This window comes from Panthera leo, chromosome A1 (genome assembly GCF_018350215.1).
Source record: "Panthera leo isolate Ple1 chromosome A1, P.leo_Ple1_pat1.1, whole genome shotgun sequence".
Classification (NCBI taxonomy): domain Eukaryota; kingdom Metazoa; phylum Chordata; class Mammalia; order Carnivora; family Felidae; genus Panthera; species Panthera leo.
Window position 1 is genome coordinate 33,456,965 of NC_056679.1, and position 17,116 is coordinate 33,474,080.

A 17,116-nucleotide genomic window follows, 5' to 3' on the forward strand; every position below is an offset into this window, starting at 1 on the left:
TATTTTTTTCTCTAACTAGGAAGGAACATAGTAGCCTACGTAACTTGCCGTAAAGTAGAAAGGAAAGTAAGATATGTGCATTTATTTGTTTATTTGTAAAGCAATGCTCTGTGTTATACAAAGAAAAGGTTTGGGATTCGTACTGATCTAAGTTTAAAGCATCACTGAGTCACTCCCTGGTTTTATTAAATGAAATTTCATTGGGCACTCTGAGACTCCATTTCAACACTATAAAATGGGGATTAAGATACAGCACTCAGATATTTGTAAGAATTAAAAATAACAAAAGCACTTAATGCCATAATTGGCTCATGGTTAGTATCTCCTAAATGGTAGTTTTTTTTTTTAATCTGTGTAAATGTGCACACTTGATTGAAAACTGTTACAATGGAACCTGTACTAAAACTTAAGTATTTGAACATGCAATATAAATATTCAAGTACCAAAAATGTGTGTGTGTGTATATATATACATATATACATATATATGCCTGAATTTTATACATTTACTAGTATAAACTAATGGTCTCTAATTTCAAAAAAAAAAGTATTAATTCTGCTCAACTTTCTGTTACCCATCACCTTCCAAAAGATGGTCATTATTAATGCTTGTAACATCTGGTTTATACTTTTCTGATTCTATCTTTGGATGTTAATAAAGGTATTGCCACAATTTCTTGACAAAACATATTTGATCAGGAGCAAAACCACACTAGGAATTTCTAACATTTCAGTATTTCCAACAAGCAGTTGCAAATCCATATTGTTTTAGCCTCAATCACCTTCTTTCCAATATTAGTGTCTTAATACATTAATTTCGTTTGTAGAACATTTCAGTGTTTGTTCCCTTCTGCAACAACCTAATGAACAGCTCCTGAATGTTGCTCTCAAAAGCAACTAGAAAAGGAAAGACACCTGTAAATACTCATGGCAAATTTCAGTGACCTTAGAACAGCCTTATGAAATGAGTAAGCAGTCTTTTGGTGAGAGCCTCCTTCTGGAATGAAACGTCTTCCAATATACTCTTGGCCAGGTGATCTGCTCACAGACATCTGATCTTGGTCTCTTGTGCAAATCCTACCATTCCTATGATTTGCATTCACACTTTAATTTAAAGCACTACTCAAGGTTCAGTAAATATTTATTTAGAATACTGTGTGTGTCACCCGAAAAACAAATAAGCCGGTGAAGAAATGGGCAGAAAACATGAATGGACACTTCTCTAAAGAAGACATCCAGATGGCTAACAGGCACATGAAAAGATGCTCAACGTTGCTCCTCATCAGGGAAATACAAATCAAAACCACACTCAGATATCACCTCACGCCAGTCAGAGTGGCCAAAATGAACAAATCAGGAGACTATAGATGCTGGAGAGGATGTGGAGAAACGGGAACCCTCTTGCAGTGTTGATGGGAATGCAAACTGGTGCAGCCACTCTGGAAAACAGTGTGCAGGTTCCTCAGAAAATTAAAAATAGACCTACCCTATGACCCAGCAATAGCACTGCTAGGAATTTACCCAAGGGATACAGGAGTACTGATGCATAGGGGCACTTGTACCCCAATGTTTATAGCAGCACTCTCAACAATAGCCAGATTATGGAAAGAGCCTAAATGTCCATCAACTGATGAATGGATAAAGAAATTGTGGTTTATATACACAATGGAGTACTACATGGCAATGAGAAAGAACGAAATATGGCCCTTTGTAGCAACGTGGATGGAACTGGAGAGTGTGATGCTAAGTGAAATAAGCCATGCAGAGAAAGACAGATACCATATTTTTTCACTCTTATGTGGATCCTGAGAAACTTAACAGAAACCCATGGGGGAGGGGAAGGAAAAAAAAAAAGAGGTTAGAGTGGGCGAGAGCCAAAGCACAAGAGACTCTTAAAAACTGAGAACAAACTGAGGGTTGATGGGGGGTGGGAGGGAGGGGAGGGTGGGTGATGGGTATTGAGGAGGGCACCTTTTGGGATGAGCACTGGGTGTTGTATGGAAACCAATTTGACAATAAATTTCATATATTGAAAAAAAAAAGAATACTCTGTGTGTGTGTGTGTGTGTGTGTGTGTGTGTGATTGCAATGAAAGCAAAATCAAACTAGATTGGAGAGAATGTAAGAGAGTTTTTACTTACTTGTTACTTTACTTAAAAAATTAGCCAGTCCTACTTACAGGTAACAAGAATTTCTAAATGAATTGTACTTCTCTGTCTTCATTTTTACATACACAGAATTAAAAGAGATAATAACATTATGGGGTCATAATTATGGACCAAGTATAATTAGCTTTTCCTCTTACGGTTGATTTTTTGTTGACTAACAAAAAAAATCAATTTTCAATTCAGATAGCACAAAAACAAGGGCTTTCGATATTAGAAATGTAGGCACTGTGTAAATTGAAACAGAGATATTTTCCTTTTGAGAAACCAATATACATATCTCATCTCACAACATCTGCTCTTCTATCAAAAAGGAATGAATAATGTTGAGTTCTCACTCTAGTTTTTTGGAGGTGATATTTGAAATTTAATCTTTAACATTATTGTCTATAAAACATCTCTCTGTTTCTATCTCCATCTCCCATTCTCTCTGTGTGTCTCTCTCTCCTAAATATGCAGACACGCAGTATTTGGTGTGATGTTTTTCTGTGGCATCTATTCAGTATTATTTCCTTATCACTCTCTTCTTTTTCTTCTGCCTTAAAAAGAAATGGGTTCTTACAGCTGGGTTGTAACGCATGCAAAAATACAAGGCTTTCTTTGCCCTTGGAAAAGTGGAAGGGCTTAAGCAGATGTGTCTGGGATAAAAACATATCTTCAAAATTCTAAACGTTCTTTACAACAGATCTCATAGAGTAACAAACTGCATTATGATGTAGTTCCCCAGGAGAAGTGAAAATTCAGAAAAGCGGATGTCTGCCAGTTACCCAGAGGATAGCTTCAGGTTCCTGAGAAAGTTACCTGTAAGATACTAGATGTAAGTTACAAGAATGACTTCCAAATGCTGTCCTCCTTTCCAAATTAATTATGTAGAATAAAAAGAAACGTGCTTATCATCTGCCTTAAATTAAGATTCAGGAACATCTAATGTAGCATTCATGATTTATTAGATATTTAGTTTCTATTATGGATGATATGTGCTTCATTGTGAATGGCATACAAAGTAATTCTACATAACCCTTGCTACCAAAGGAGTTTAGAATCTAGTTGAGTGTTATTTTAAGATAAAATGCTAGATGTTAACAAGAAATTGGTAATATTATAATTTTAAATGTTTAATGAATAGCTTTAAGAGCACATATTTATCACCCCTTCGCCTAGAATTTATCCAGCACTGGCTTATATCAGCTCCTTCCACAGCATCCCGTACACCAAAGCACAGTGAGTTTTAGAAAAATCTATGACTCTATTATTCACTCTCCTAATGTCTTTTCTGCACAGGTTTTAGTTCCTCCAACCCCTCATTTCCACACGTTAATTTTATTGGATTTTACTAACGTACAAATCGGTTTTTCAGGGCTATGTAGAGGATTTAGAACAAGGACTAATTAAACAGACAAAAGGACCCTTATAACAGCTTTCATCTCTCCTGAATGAGAGGATTAATTTCAACAAATTACAATTGTCTTAAGAATAATCCACAAAGAACTGCCCTACAAGAGTCTTTAATGATGGAAATTTTTCCTTAGCAATTTGTACTACTTGTTATTTAGATGTTTTTCTTTAATTGTTAAAAAGATTCTCCATGATTCATTATACATAAATTCCAAAATCAATATAATTCAGAGGAAATGCTAATGTGTGTTCTAGCCTATATAGGTCATAATTGTCATCCACAAAGCAAAAGTTCTAACTATACATTCTACTCTCTTGTCCATTGAAACATAATAATTTTGAGCAATGTTAGTGCTCCATGATGGCTGTGAGTATCCAGTAAATTCATCCCAGTTTTGCCCCAATGAAGCATCCCATTTATGTCATTTGATGAAATGACACTCTTCCTTCAATACCAAATTGAAGTTCCTCCTTGTTAAGCTTCTTCTTTCTTCTCTCAGCCTTCTATTCATGACATAATTTGGAATATTTATGTGACTCTAAACGAGCACTAAATACATTACAAATTTTGTTGCTATTATTGTTTTGTCTTGTGAATACATATTTTATAGTGTAGAGCATTTGGATTTTAAGAAAATTTCCTATCATCATTAAAACAAATTATGGAGAACCTATATATTATGATCATTTAAAAAAAAGTCATCAACAGAACTACTCAGAAAAGCAAGACTAAAAAGAATAACAAGCATGATTTCGGCTTTAAAAGTATAATTTATTTATCCCAATATAATTTAAAAGTATATGAAATTAAATACAAGTGAGGAACAAGATATAGTAATTCTAAATATTTGAGAATGTGTAGGATGAAAAAGAGTAATGATTGTACAGTCTATTATGAATTTGGGACAAAGTAATATATTAATCAAAATTTTTCATTGTTCATTCATAAAATAATATTTATTGAGCCTGTACCAGATGCTGCTTTGAATAAATCATTAATTTTATAGAACTGATTCACATTGTAAAGATTTTATTTCAGAAATGGATTAATGAGTAAAAAAATCACCTATTTAAACCTAGTTTTTATTTTATTTATATTTTTTTATTTAAAAACATTTTTTAACGTTTATTTATTTTTGAGGCAGAGAGAGACAGAGCATGGACGGGGGAGGGTCAGAGAGAGAGGGAGACACAGAATCTGAAACAGGCTCCAGGCTCTGAGCAGTCAGCACAGAGCCTGAGGCGGGGCTTGAACTCATGGACCGCGAGATCATGACCTGGGCCAAAGTCGGATACTTAACCGACTGAGCCACCCAGGCGCCCCTAAACCTAGTTTTTAAAAGGAGATAATTTGAATAGGATATAGTACTACCACTAAGGAGTTTATAATTTCTTTAATTCGGGGCAAAGGTGAAAAAATTACATAAAAATTAATATTAAAAAATAGAGGATGGGCAGCCTGGATAGCTCAGTCAGTTAAGCCTTCAACTTCAGCTCACGACATGATCTCACAGTTCATGAATGCGAGGCCCGCGTTGGGCTCTGTGCTGACAGCTCAGAGCCTGGAGCCTGCTTTGGAGTCTGTGTCTCCCTCGCTCTCTGCCCTTCCCCTGTTCATGTTCTGTATCTCTCTCTCTCAAAAATAAATAAAAATTTAAATTAAAAATTAAAAAAAAACACAAGAGGATCAAGTAATAATATAGAGTGAGGAAGATGAAAGCATATGACCCGTAAGGTCAATTTTTTTATTCAATAAAGATGTATTAATAGTGCCAGGCACTGTGACAGACACTAGAAGTATGGTGTTTAGTATAAAAGAAAAATCCCTCCCTTCATGGAGCTTGTAAGTATAATGCATGGTGTATTAGTGATACATGCTAAGAAAATAAATAAGACAGGTAAAGAAGATAGAAAATGTATTAGATTGGGCTACAGTTTTATAATGTGTGTAGGGACAGCCTTACAAATTAGTGTCTTAGGGATAATGACCTGAAGGAGGCAAGGGAAGAAGTCATGATTATATCTAGTGGAAAAATTCAGAAAGTAGTAAATGCAAGAGTCCTAAGAAAAATGGGATAGGAGGCTGCTGATCCATTTTTAGGAACAGTGCAAATGTGAGTATAGCTCAAAATTGGAGAGTGAGGGGACAGTTATATGAGTAAAACGAGTAATATTAGAAAAAAAAACTTACAAAAGTTTTTGATTAAGTATTTGAAGCAACGAGATTTCATTTACTGAGGTAAATGAAGGTGAAGGTAAAGGTAAAGGCTTGATGAGAGGATTAGGAAATGAGTGAAAAGAATGACAGGGTTCTGTTTCAAGATGATGAAGCAGGAGGCTTCTGAATTCACCTGTGCCCACGGATGCATCAAATCTATAGTTACAGTGGAGTAATATTCCACTAAAAGAGATCCAGAACCTAGTTGGGTGAGTCATGTGCACGGGGTGAATGAGAAAATACCCACATTGACCCGAGTAGGAAAGGCTGAAGAAACACACTCTTGCCATAAACCACATCCCCGGGGGCGCCTGGGTGGCTCAGTCGGTTAAGCGTCCGACTTCAGCTCAGGTCACGATCTCGCGGTCTGTGAGTTCGAGCCCCGCGTCAGGCTCTGGGCTGATGGCTCAGAGCCTGGAGCCTGCTTCCGATTCTGTGTCTCCCTCTCTCTCTGCCCCTCCCCCATTCATGCTCTGTCTCTGTCTCTCAAAAATAAATAAACGTTAAAAAAAAATTAAAAAAAAAAAAAAAAAACAACAAAAAACCACATCCCCAACTCTCAACTTCTCCCTGAGGAGTAAAGGTATTGGATCCAGTATCTAGCACTCCAACTTTTAAGATGTCCACCAAAGTAAGAAGCTGGCCCTTAAAACACCTAGCTCTGAAAGCTGACGGGGCTTGCCTCCATGAGACCCACAAGATAACAGCAAAGAAAGAAAGAGTTTTAATCTGCTCCAGAGGACTCTGTGGCCATGCACCACAGAGGTTCAGGCTTAGCACAGAAGGGACCCACAGAAACACCCATCTCCCAGTCTTTCCCTGAAAGAAGCCTGTTCACATACGTCAAAAGCTGCTGCTGGAGGGTTATGCTTCTAATTTAGCACACATCTAGGGGCGATTGTGATTCTCCTGGAAGCCCAGAGAGGCCGCGGATGCCATCTCTGCGTTCTCCCTCTGGCCCCCTCCGGGGCACCAGTGTCTTCCTAGAAGGAGCATGTGCATACGTTATGTGCCTGGCAATCTTGCTGTAACACGTCCTCCAAGTTACTCATGTATGGTATATTTTCAATATGTGGGCAAATTTTAGGAAACGTGGCCTATTAAAATAATGATAAAATAATGTCTAATTTGTAGGGCTAAAACAAAAAGAAATAAATAAAATACTAGAAGAAGAGGACATATTTCTCATGAGATGAGTGAATGGGTTTGAAGCATATATCCTTTGGGAGTAGTGTAAAGAAAATTATTAACTTTAAAATTCCGTGTACGTTAAAATTTTAAGGGTAATCATTAAAGTAATTGAAATAGAATGCATATATTCCAAACTAATGGGTAAGAAATAAAGTGATTAAATATCAAGTTACTGGCAACCCAAAGAGAGAGAGAGGATATTCACAATACACATATTGGACAAATTTAGAACATATGAGGTACGCCAGCAAATCAATTAGAAGAAAAGTCAGATGATGGAAACAAAGTGGGAAAAAGGATTTCAAAGGCACTTCGCAAAAAAAAAAAAAAAAAAAAGATATTATCAAAACCCCTATAGGTAAAAGTATTGTTCACTGACTACCAATAAAATGTCAATTAAAACTGCAAGGCCATCATCTCAACGCTAGAATGTCTAAAATGAAAGAGATGAAAAAGTGTCGGTAAGGAGGTAGAGCAGCAAGCACTCTGTATGCTCTTAGCCAGTTTGGAAAAGGGATGATTTTGCGTGAAGGTATATCCTTTAATGAAACGTGGACATAGGTTTACCAAAAGGCATATAGTAGCACACGTAGAAGTACCGTTCACAACAGTCCCAAACTGTTAACTACCCAAATGCCTATCAAACATAGAATGAATAACTCAACTATGGTATATTCACAAATAAAGACATTAGAGCAACGAGAATAGATAATCGACCACTTCATAGGAAAATAAAGATGATTCCTATAGAGAAAATCAGACAAAAAAAGATATGTATTCTTTAAATCTATTTACCTGAAGTACAAAATACCAAATCTCATCTGTGCTGCTAGAAATCATATCAGTGGTTCCTCTTTAGTGGCTACAGACTGGACAGGAGCATGAGGGGGTTTCTGGGGTGATGGTAATACTGTGTTTCTTAATCTGAGTGCTAGACATGTAGATACATTCAATTTGTAAAAAAAAAATTATTGAGTTATATACTTAGGTGCATTTTTGTTTGCGTGTTATACTTTGACGAAAAGTTTTGTTTTTTGTTTTGTTTTTAATTTAAACACATTCCCTTAACAACAAAAAAGAATTCAGGAAAGAAAATAAAAAAGAGAAACAACACACATAAAAAGTATTCCAAACATAACAAGCGTCATGGTGAATGTAAATTTATTAACTATTCAGTATATAACAATAGAAACCTAGGCAATTCTTAATAAAATATATATGTGTATCATAAGCCCAAAATAGGGTTGAAAGTAGAATAATATAAGATTGTACAAGAAAATCCTAACCAAAATGAAGGTGGTATGACTATCTCAGGGTTTCTAAACATTGGCACTATTGACATTTGGGACTAGATAAGTCTTTGTTAGGAGAGATTGCCTTTGTGGGTGTTTAGCAACATCCCAGGCCTCTATGCAGTAGATACCAGGATCACCACCACTTCCATTATAATAACCACAAAATGTCTCCAGACATTATCAAATGACCCCTGGATTACAAAGTCACCCCTGGTTGACAACCAGTGGGCTCCCTTAACAGTGTACAAAATAGACTTTAAATAAAAGCTATTAACAGACTTAGGGGTACTCGGTAGTGTTAAAATATTTAATTCATATTTGTTCCTCAATAAATATGTATTAAGCTTCCACAACATGCTAGACATCAGGGATACAACAGAGAATAAGCAAACAGAATTCGGGTTGTCACGGAACTCACAATCTAGTGAAGATCAACAAACAGTAAACAAATAAATAATTCATCGGCAACAGTGAGCAATAAAAGTAAAACATGGCAAGTGGATGGATTTTGATGTAGTTAAGTGCTATTTTATATAAAGTTCCCAGGGAAGATTTACGTAGTAAGTTGACATCTCAAAACGCACACCAAGTAAAGGTTGTTCTGGAAGAAGGGAAAGCAAGTGCTTGCACAGAATCCAAGAACCATAGAAAGGACAGTGTGGCTCGAGCAGGGTAATAAAAAGCAACTGCAAAGGAAGACAAAAGTAGTGCAGCTAGTTTGTCAAGGAATTTTGGATTAATTGGATAGAATTATTCTAAACACATATGGAGGTAGCTAAAAACAAAGAATGAAAACACATTAAAACATAAAATACATAAAACTATCAGAATTCCAAACTAATGAAAATACATAACCACATGTGGAGACCTTTCTCAGCAACTAAAATATCAATCTGACAGAACATCAAGGATATAGAAAAACTGAACAACATAAATAAATGACTCACTTCCTCTAACAGACATAACACTAAGTTTGAAAATAAACTCTTGTCACCCTGCACTATTTGGTGAGCAGCATTATCGAACTATTCACATCATCACCGAATTCAGAAACCCAGTTAGTAGAGCTGACGCCTTTATCCACCCCCAACATTTCCCATATTCATGCAATCATTGTCTCATGTCTATCTCCAGAACTGCCCTAATAGACTTTCCGCCCTTTCCACCTGGGCCGTCCAAGTCCAAGAGTCTCCCCCCACCACTTGCCTACAACATAGTTCCTGGAGAGCACAAGCTGTTCTCTTTCAATGCATCCTTCCGGTTACAGAGAATACCTCTTCAAACACAGATATGATCATGCAACTTCCATACTTAAATCCTTCAACCAACCACAGGATAAAGCCCAAACTTGTGGCAGACCCCCTACCTTACTAATTCTGGCCAAATCCTCTTCCTTATCTAAGTCTCGGCTTAAATGTCACGACATCAGAAAGACATCCTTGCCAAACCTTATTTGAAGTCAGTTTTCTTATTCTTCATCTTAGCTTTCTGAATTTCCACTCCTTTTTTCTTTGGGGACATTTTTTCTTGTTATTTAGGTATTTTAAAAATTAATTATGTAATATCAACTGTTACACCAGACTGAAAATGCTACAACTTTAGGCATGTATTCTATTTTGTTTATGCCATAAAACCAGCACGATGATTGAATGAATGATCCAAGATACCCGACGCCGTATCACCCTAGCCCCGTTGTGCTCCCACTAATGTCTCCCATCCTACCAAACCATTATCGTCGTCTCTGTCCATGCTATTTCACAGCTCTGGGTTTTTGCTCAGGAACCTCATTCCCCTTTCTGTCAAATGCCTTTACTGCTTATATGGGTAGTTTGCCACCGTCTATACATTTTTTTTTTCAGGAACCAATTAAGAAATGATTAAAGAGATCAAAATGATCTCTTTAATTAAATCATTTTTTACCCTCCTCTCTTCATTGTACTGCCAATGGAATGGATGGTATCCACATTTTTGTGCTAAGTTTGTATCATTCAGAGTTCATTCTGGGCACAGAAACACAGCTGCTACTGCAGCAAAGATAATTTCATGCAGAGATGTGTTAACTAGGTAGTGAAGAAATGCAAAGACAAAACAGGTACATGAAGGTATCTCCTTAGGTAGGCAACAGCAGAGAGCAGCTATATCCCTAAATGCCAGAGGAACAAGAGGAGTTGGAAGTTTAAAAACTTAGCCTACTCAGAGGAGGGGCCTTTCATGCTGAAACTCAGATGTCTGAGAAGGTGCCCTTGCATTGGGTTCCATGGTTCTGGTTTTGTAAGTGTTGTGGAAACTGCTACTAAGGGAGCAAAGTGCCAAGGTTAGGATAAAGAAGCTCTCTGTTAAGGTGGCGCTGACAGGTATAGGAAACAAACAACAGCAACCAAATGGTGCACAGCCCTTCTCTCTCCTTCACCCTTTTAGGATCTATCATCTCTTACTGACAGAGACTTAACAGCAAGCTGTCTTGCCAAGGAAAATGTGGTTTACAGAGTCCGCAAGTATAGATGTGTTTAAAGGAAACAGATAACAATTTAATAACTGGCACACAGTTCAATATGCTTTATCGTAGTCATTTTTAATTTACCTTTCATTCATTCACTTATTCAACAATCGTTTATTGATAACTCACTCTATGTCAGGTACAGTGATAACCTAGGCAGCTAGAGTGATGAATCGTAATTAGAGTACTTGCCTTCATGGTGTATTTTTTTTTTTATTGTGCTTATTTTTTGAGTTTTCTATTCCACCAAACTCCATGCATTTTTAATCAGAGAACACAAGTTTAAAATCTATATTATTTTAAAATATAGAATATTTTAGATAAACAGAATATAATACAATAGGCACCCATGTATGCAGTGACCCTCGTCTCTGGAGAACAGTAGTTCTCAACTGGGGATGATCTGGGCCCCCGCACCAGCGGACATTTGGCAATGTATACCAAGGGGCAGCAGACTATAACCTGATGGCAAATGCTTCCTGCCACCTGTTACCGTAAATACAATTTTATTGGAATATTGTCACACTGTTCATGGCTGTTTTCATGCTCCACTAGCAGAGGTGTGACAGGGATAGAGACCAAATGGCCCACAGCATCTGAAATATTTATTATTTGTCCCTTGGGAGAACAAATTTGCCATACTATATTACTATATATATATCTATCTATATATGTATATATATATATATGTACACATACATATATATATATATACATATATACGTATACATACATATATATATATACACATATATACACACACACACACACACTATATATACATATACCTATACTATATATGTACAATATATACACTACATTAAAATGTAGTAGCAGCACTTAAAAGGATATCATATAGGTGAAATTTTTTGTTATGTATGCATGTAAACACATGCTACCAAAATTAACCAGGGGAAATGTATGAATTTACTTTTGAAATTTAAACACATTTTGCGTAAACAACTTCCCTAGGGCATGACAAGTTCAATTTTCAGTTTTCATTTAAATATTTTCATTTAAAATATTTTCAAGCATTTTTCCGAGGATACTCGGTGGAGATAGAACTGATATCATTTTGTTTGTTCATTTATTTCTCAATTCCCTATACTATTTGGAACCGGTGTGTCTTCTTAAGCTCACTAGATAAGAAACATACATTTTCCCCAGGGGTAGTACAACCTAGTACTATTTAGCAGATCATTTTCCACTGAAGGCCTAATATATACAACCGTACTTTTACCCCGCATTACGTGCCTTTTAATTTGCAAGGGCAATCTCTCTCTTTTCTTTTTGTTTATTAGCACATTGAAAATTAATTTATCAAACTATATTGCAGTAAACTTTAAAAAGAATCCCAGTCCATATATAAGCAAAGTTTCTATATGATCCTGTCAATTTAAAATGCTTTTTATTAGCCATGATGCGCTACTAGCTGAACTTAAATATGTTACAAAGTTTGAGCAAAAACATAAAGTAAACAAGAAAATTCCTGCTGTTTATTGCCTTTTACTGTTTATTATTTTTATATGTTCAGAGACAAAGTATCACTCCCTGAAAAATCTCTCACGTGCACTATCATTGAAATTATAAAATTATTTTGAAACACTATATTTTTAAATTATTTTGAATTAAATTTTCTTCCCTTAGACTTCTTTTTACTAGTTTCACTTCACAAAGCAACAACCTATTGGCTTTTTTCTTTTACTTTTTTTTTTTTTTTAGCAACAGTCACATTTTTCTCTGTCCATGAAAGAAATATTTTCCCTTTCACAGGTTGTATGAAGTAGGAGTACATATTATCTTTGCCCTTTCAAACAAGAAAAGGGCAAAATCCTTCAATGCATTTTTTTCTAATTGCATGCATTTTTCTTTATTTTTCTTTACAAGATAAGAATACAGTAAGTTAACCTCTCCTAAAGCTGAGTTCCTTTGTGACACTGACTAAATCAAGTCATTCAGGCCCTCAGCAATTATATAATTTACTCTTACTCATTCAACAAATAATTAGTAAGCACTTACAACTTACTATAGGTGTAGTTCAGATTGTTTGGGATCTATAGAGTTGACAAGAGGAGATCTTTGCTTTCACGGTGTTTACAGCATGGCAAAAAGTCAGAAGAAGTGACAACATGTCATTAACTCTACCCCAATGGTACAATGTTAGAAAAACTATAGTGTAAATACTAGATAACTATTTTAAGAGAGTCAGAGTGGATGTTTTACAGAGGAAATAATGTGTGTATAAAGTGTTATAGAAATAAGACATTTGGTACTCTTGCATTAAGCATAGATGGGGAAAGGTCATTCCAGGCTGTGGGAAGAATATGTGAAAAAGTGCATTTTGACAGTCCATTTGAAGACTTAAACATCCATCTATGTCTCTGGAAAATTAGGTGCAATATTAAAAACTGAAGATTATGAGAAATATATAAAATTGTACTGCATATAACACGCTGAGGTGTGATTTTACTTTAAAGACAATGAGGAATACAAGCTAATTTTAGGCAAAACATAAATATTACCTAAAATATTACTAGAATAATAGCAATAATGGAGAGAAATGTCTATATAAAATAGATAATTAAGAGGCTGTATCTATATGTCTTGTTTAGTGTACAAAACAGATGAGGAAGAAGGAAGGAAAAGAATTATTGCCAGCTTACAGGCATGCTTCTGGCTTGTTTCCGACAGGAATAGCATGCCATTTCAGAGGTCGGAAATCTAATACGATGAATTTGATAATTACACGCAAAGTTAGAGATGAAGTGTCAAGTAAGGCTACTCACTAGAGACTGTTGATGAGCTCTTAACGTTAGGTGAAGTCATTTCTGTATATGCAGTTTCCCAGGAAAAGCGTATGAGGAGTAAAGAGTGTCTGGGTAATATGTGTAAAATGACAGGGGAAAACCACTCCATTAAAGAGGAGACAGTTTGGGAGTTTGTTACAAAGCGAACTCACATGATTCAGCAATGGACTCATAGGTATTTACACAACTGATTGGAAAACTTCACACAAAAACCTGCACATAGATGTTTGTAGGATACCTGTCCATATCTCTGTGATAGCTCTCAGTAGCAAGCAGTCCAATCTATTCATATGGAGATGGTTCATTATCATTTATGAATATATTCTCATCAAAATTCTAGCCAAAAAACCCGCTGTTAAATTTTCACAAGGTAAGCCTTGTAACTTCCATTCTGAAATTCAATAGTTTGAAACATTTACGTATTTTCCTACAGGTGAAGTAACAGTTTCCTAGAGCTGAAATAATATTACTAATTCTCCACGTTTGCTTTTTTTTTCTAGAAATCAATGTTAGGAAATGGGATAGTTCTTAAGGTTTGGGTAAATCTAAAAAAAAAAAAAGAAAAAGAAAAAAACAGTGACAATCTTGAGAAGATCCAGTTAGGTTCACAGACCCAGGCATTCATCAAAAAGTTAATTTTCAATTGAGACTGAGTTAAAATTTCGAGTGTTTGAAAGCTGGCCAAAAAATGATTTTGCTTGTATCACCCATTCTTTAAAGGTAAAAACTTTTGGTTCAAAACTTTTGGTTTTATGGTCTTATATAAGACAAGTAGTCAAAATCATGAATAGCATGTAGAGAAAACTAAGATTCCTCTCTGTGTCTTTGTTGTTAAAATAAGGAAAATCCATCAATTTCTTCAAGAATTCTTCTCAAATATGCTGTCTGACTTTACCCAGAGAAGAAACTGTGCATCTGACACAGCTGTCACAGGGCGGTTTGATTCTGCCCCTTCAAACCCCCAGTTTACTCATTAAAGGTATACTTCTACAACTTACCCAATGGGTCTAAGAGTCAAGTAAATAACATTCCCAAAAATGTAACTCGCCTTAGAAGTGTGTTGTGGCAGTTCATACTTTCCTTAAAATCGAGTAATATTTAATGATTCTGGGATAGAAGAGACTGCACACATTTGAATGCATATTTCTTTCTCCTCTCTACCTTTAATGAATCATAAAATATAATACTCCCTGGGTTATATGAGCCAAGGAGCCCATCCCCCACACCACTCATTGATGGCTTATTCATTTCACGATTTCCACAGGCAGTATGTCAGGCTTCACCAGCTCCACAGAGATTGCCAAAAGAGAAAGCCCTTAGTGTTTTATGTCCATAAAACATATTTTATGAATAGGTTCAAACTGCTTTAATAATCTATCACGAGGAGTTTGTGCCTATCCTTAAGTGATTATATCATATCATGCTAGACATTACTATAAGAATATGTATTATTTACATGGCAGAGCTGAATAGCCAAGAGTAAAGTCAAAGAAAGGCAAATAAATTTTAACTGTTACTCTGTTCTGCTCTAAAATGGCTGGAATTCTGTACTATCTTCCTTTTATTTCTGCTTCAAACAGACTGCCTTTTTTTCATGCAGCAACCTCTCTTCATTCACTCTCCTCTTGGCACAATCATTTTCTTTATGTACCCTCAAGTTCATGAATAATAACGATGCTAATGTTTAACATATTCTTTCATCTCTAAACCAAGTTCATATTCTTGAGTTTGTTCTCATCCTTCAGTTAAGGGGAAAGTTAATTACCGCATTCAACTTTGGGAAAATATTTACTCAGAGTAAGGGCCTCTCATTAATAAGTTGAGAATTCTTTCAAATTTACCTTCCCTTAATTTCATATAGCATTTCTATGTGAAATAGTCTCTCTCTGCTACAGGATGATTGGCGATGATGATGGCGGGGGATCCTGGTGCTGTAGCTGATAGCGGTAACAATAATGGTGATGCTTTAGGTGATTTACAGAGATTGACAATGCTGCAAGGTTTGGGTCCTTATTCCTACTTTTCTTACTTCCCGTCATGCCCCCACTCTGGCTCCTGATTTCTATTTTAAAAACTTCTCATCTTAAATTTTGTGTTTCTAATTTTCAAATACCTTTACTGATTTTAATTGTATGCTTTAACAATTTTTTTAATCTAAGATATGGAAACAATTTGTGATCTAGAGAACTCCATTTGAATTTTTAGTGACAACTGAGATTTTTTTTTTCTGTGATCCCATTAATAAGCTCTATGTTTCATGTATTGACTATGGGGGTTTTTGAGAGTTCTATTGTAATATATGGATTGAAATCAGAAAGAAAAAAACATGGAATTATAAAAAATAAAAATTAAAAAATTGAACAAATATAATAAAGAGATTCTATTAAAAGCTATATTAAACAATGTTAATATATTCCTAATTTTCTTTGTTTTTATCAACTCAGAAAAATAAAGTTAAATGGCTGATTTCAACAGCATCTTTTAGAAATACATTTTTTTTAAATTCAAATACTTGCAATAAAACTGAACAAAAGTGGAAGCATGGCTGACATGTAAACAACTGTAATATTTTAGGTTCTTGATAGAATTATATATATATGTGTGTGTGTGTGTGAGTGTATTTACATATATACATACACACACACACACACACACACACATACAGTAGTAGTAAAAACTTCCATTAGATTTGGTTAACTTAATCAAGATATGTCCCAGATATGGAACTTAAATCTCACTATTAAAGAAACAGCTCCGTTTCCATACTATCACATTGCTTTGCAAAACACTTTCCCATAGGTTATATAAATAGAAAACCTGAGGGGCGCCTGGGTGGCTCAGTGAGTTGGGCGACCGACTTCGGCTCAGGTCATGATCTCACAGTCCGTGAGTTCGAGCCCAACATCGGGCTCTGTGCTGACAGCTCAGACCCTGGAGCCTGTTTCAGATTCTGTGTCTCCCTCTCTCTCTGACCCTCCCCTGTTCATGCTCTCTCTCTGTCTCAAAAATAAATAAACGTAAAAATAAATAAATATATAAATAAATAAATAAATAAATAAATAGAAAACCTGAGGCAAATGTCCATATTATTCAAACAAATGAATGATGTTTTACTTACCCTCTTATAGCTGGGTACACTCTAGAGAAAAGTCTGTTCATGATTATTCTTTTTTTTTTAATTTTTTTTTAACGTTTATTTATTTTTGAGACAGAGAGAGACAGAGCATGAATGGGGGAGGGTCAGAGAGAGGGAGACACAGAATCCAAAAGAGGCTCCAGGCTCTGAGCTGTCAGCACAGAGCCCGACGCGGGGCTCGAACTCATGGACCGCAAGATCATGACCTGAGCGAAGTCGGCCGCTTAACCGACTGAGCCACCCAGGCGCCCCTGTTCATGATTATTCTTGATTATTAAAATAGTTTATTCTTCGTAATGCAATGATTTGTTACTTATTCTAACACCAACCACATTGCAGCAGGAGCTTTTCCTCTCTCTCATCTCTATGGATTTGTATACAGGATAATGGACACATATTTAGGGAAAGACTTA

At 35.7% G+C, this 17,116-nt stretch overlaps 1 long non-coding RNA gene across 1 annotated transcript in view; it reads left to right on the forward strand.

Annotated features, from left to right (window-relative positions):
• Positions 1–2,900: 2,900 nt before the first annotated feature.
• Positions 2,901–17,116, forward strand: part of LOC122199083 — a 51,340-nt gene continuing 37,124 nt past the window's right edge. The window contains exon 1 of the long non-coding RNA XR_006193342.1: positions 2,901–2,981. This is a non-coding gene — a long non-coding RNA (uncharacterized LOC122199083). The remainder of the gene's footprint in view (positions 2,982–17,116) is intronic.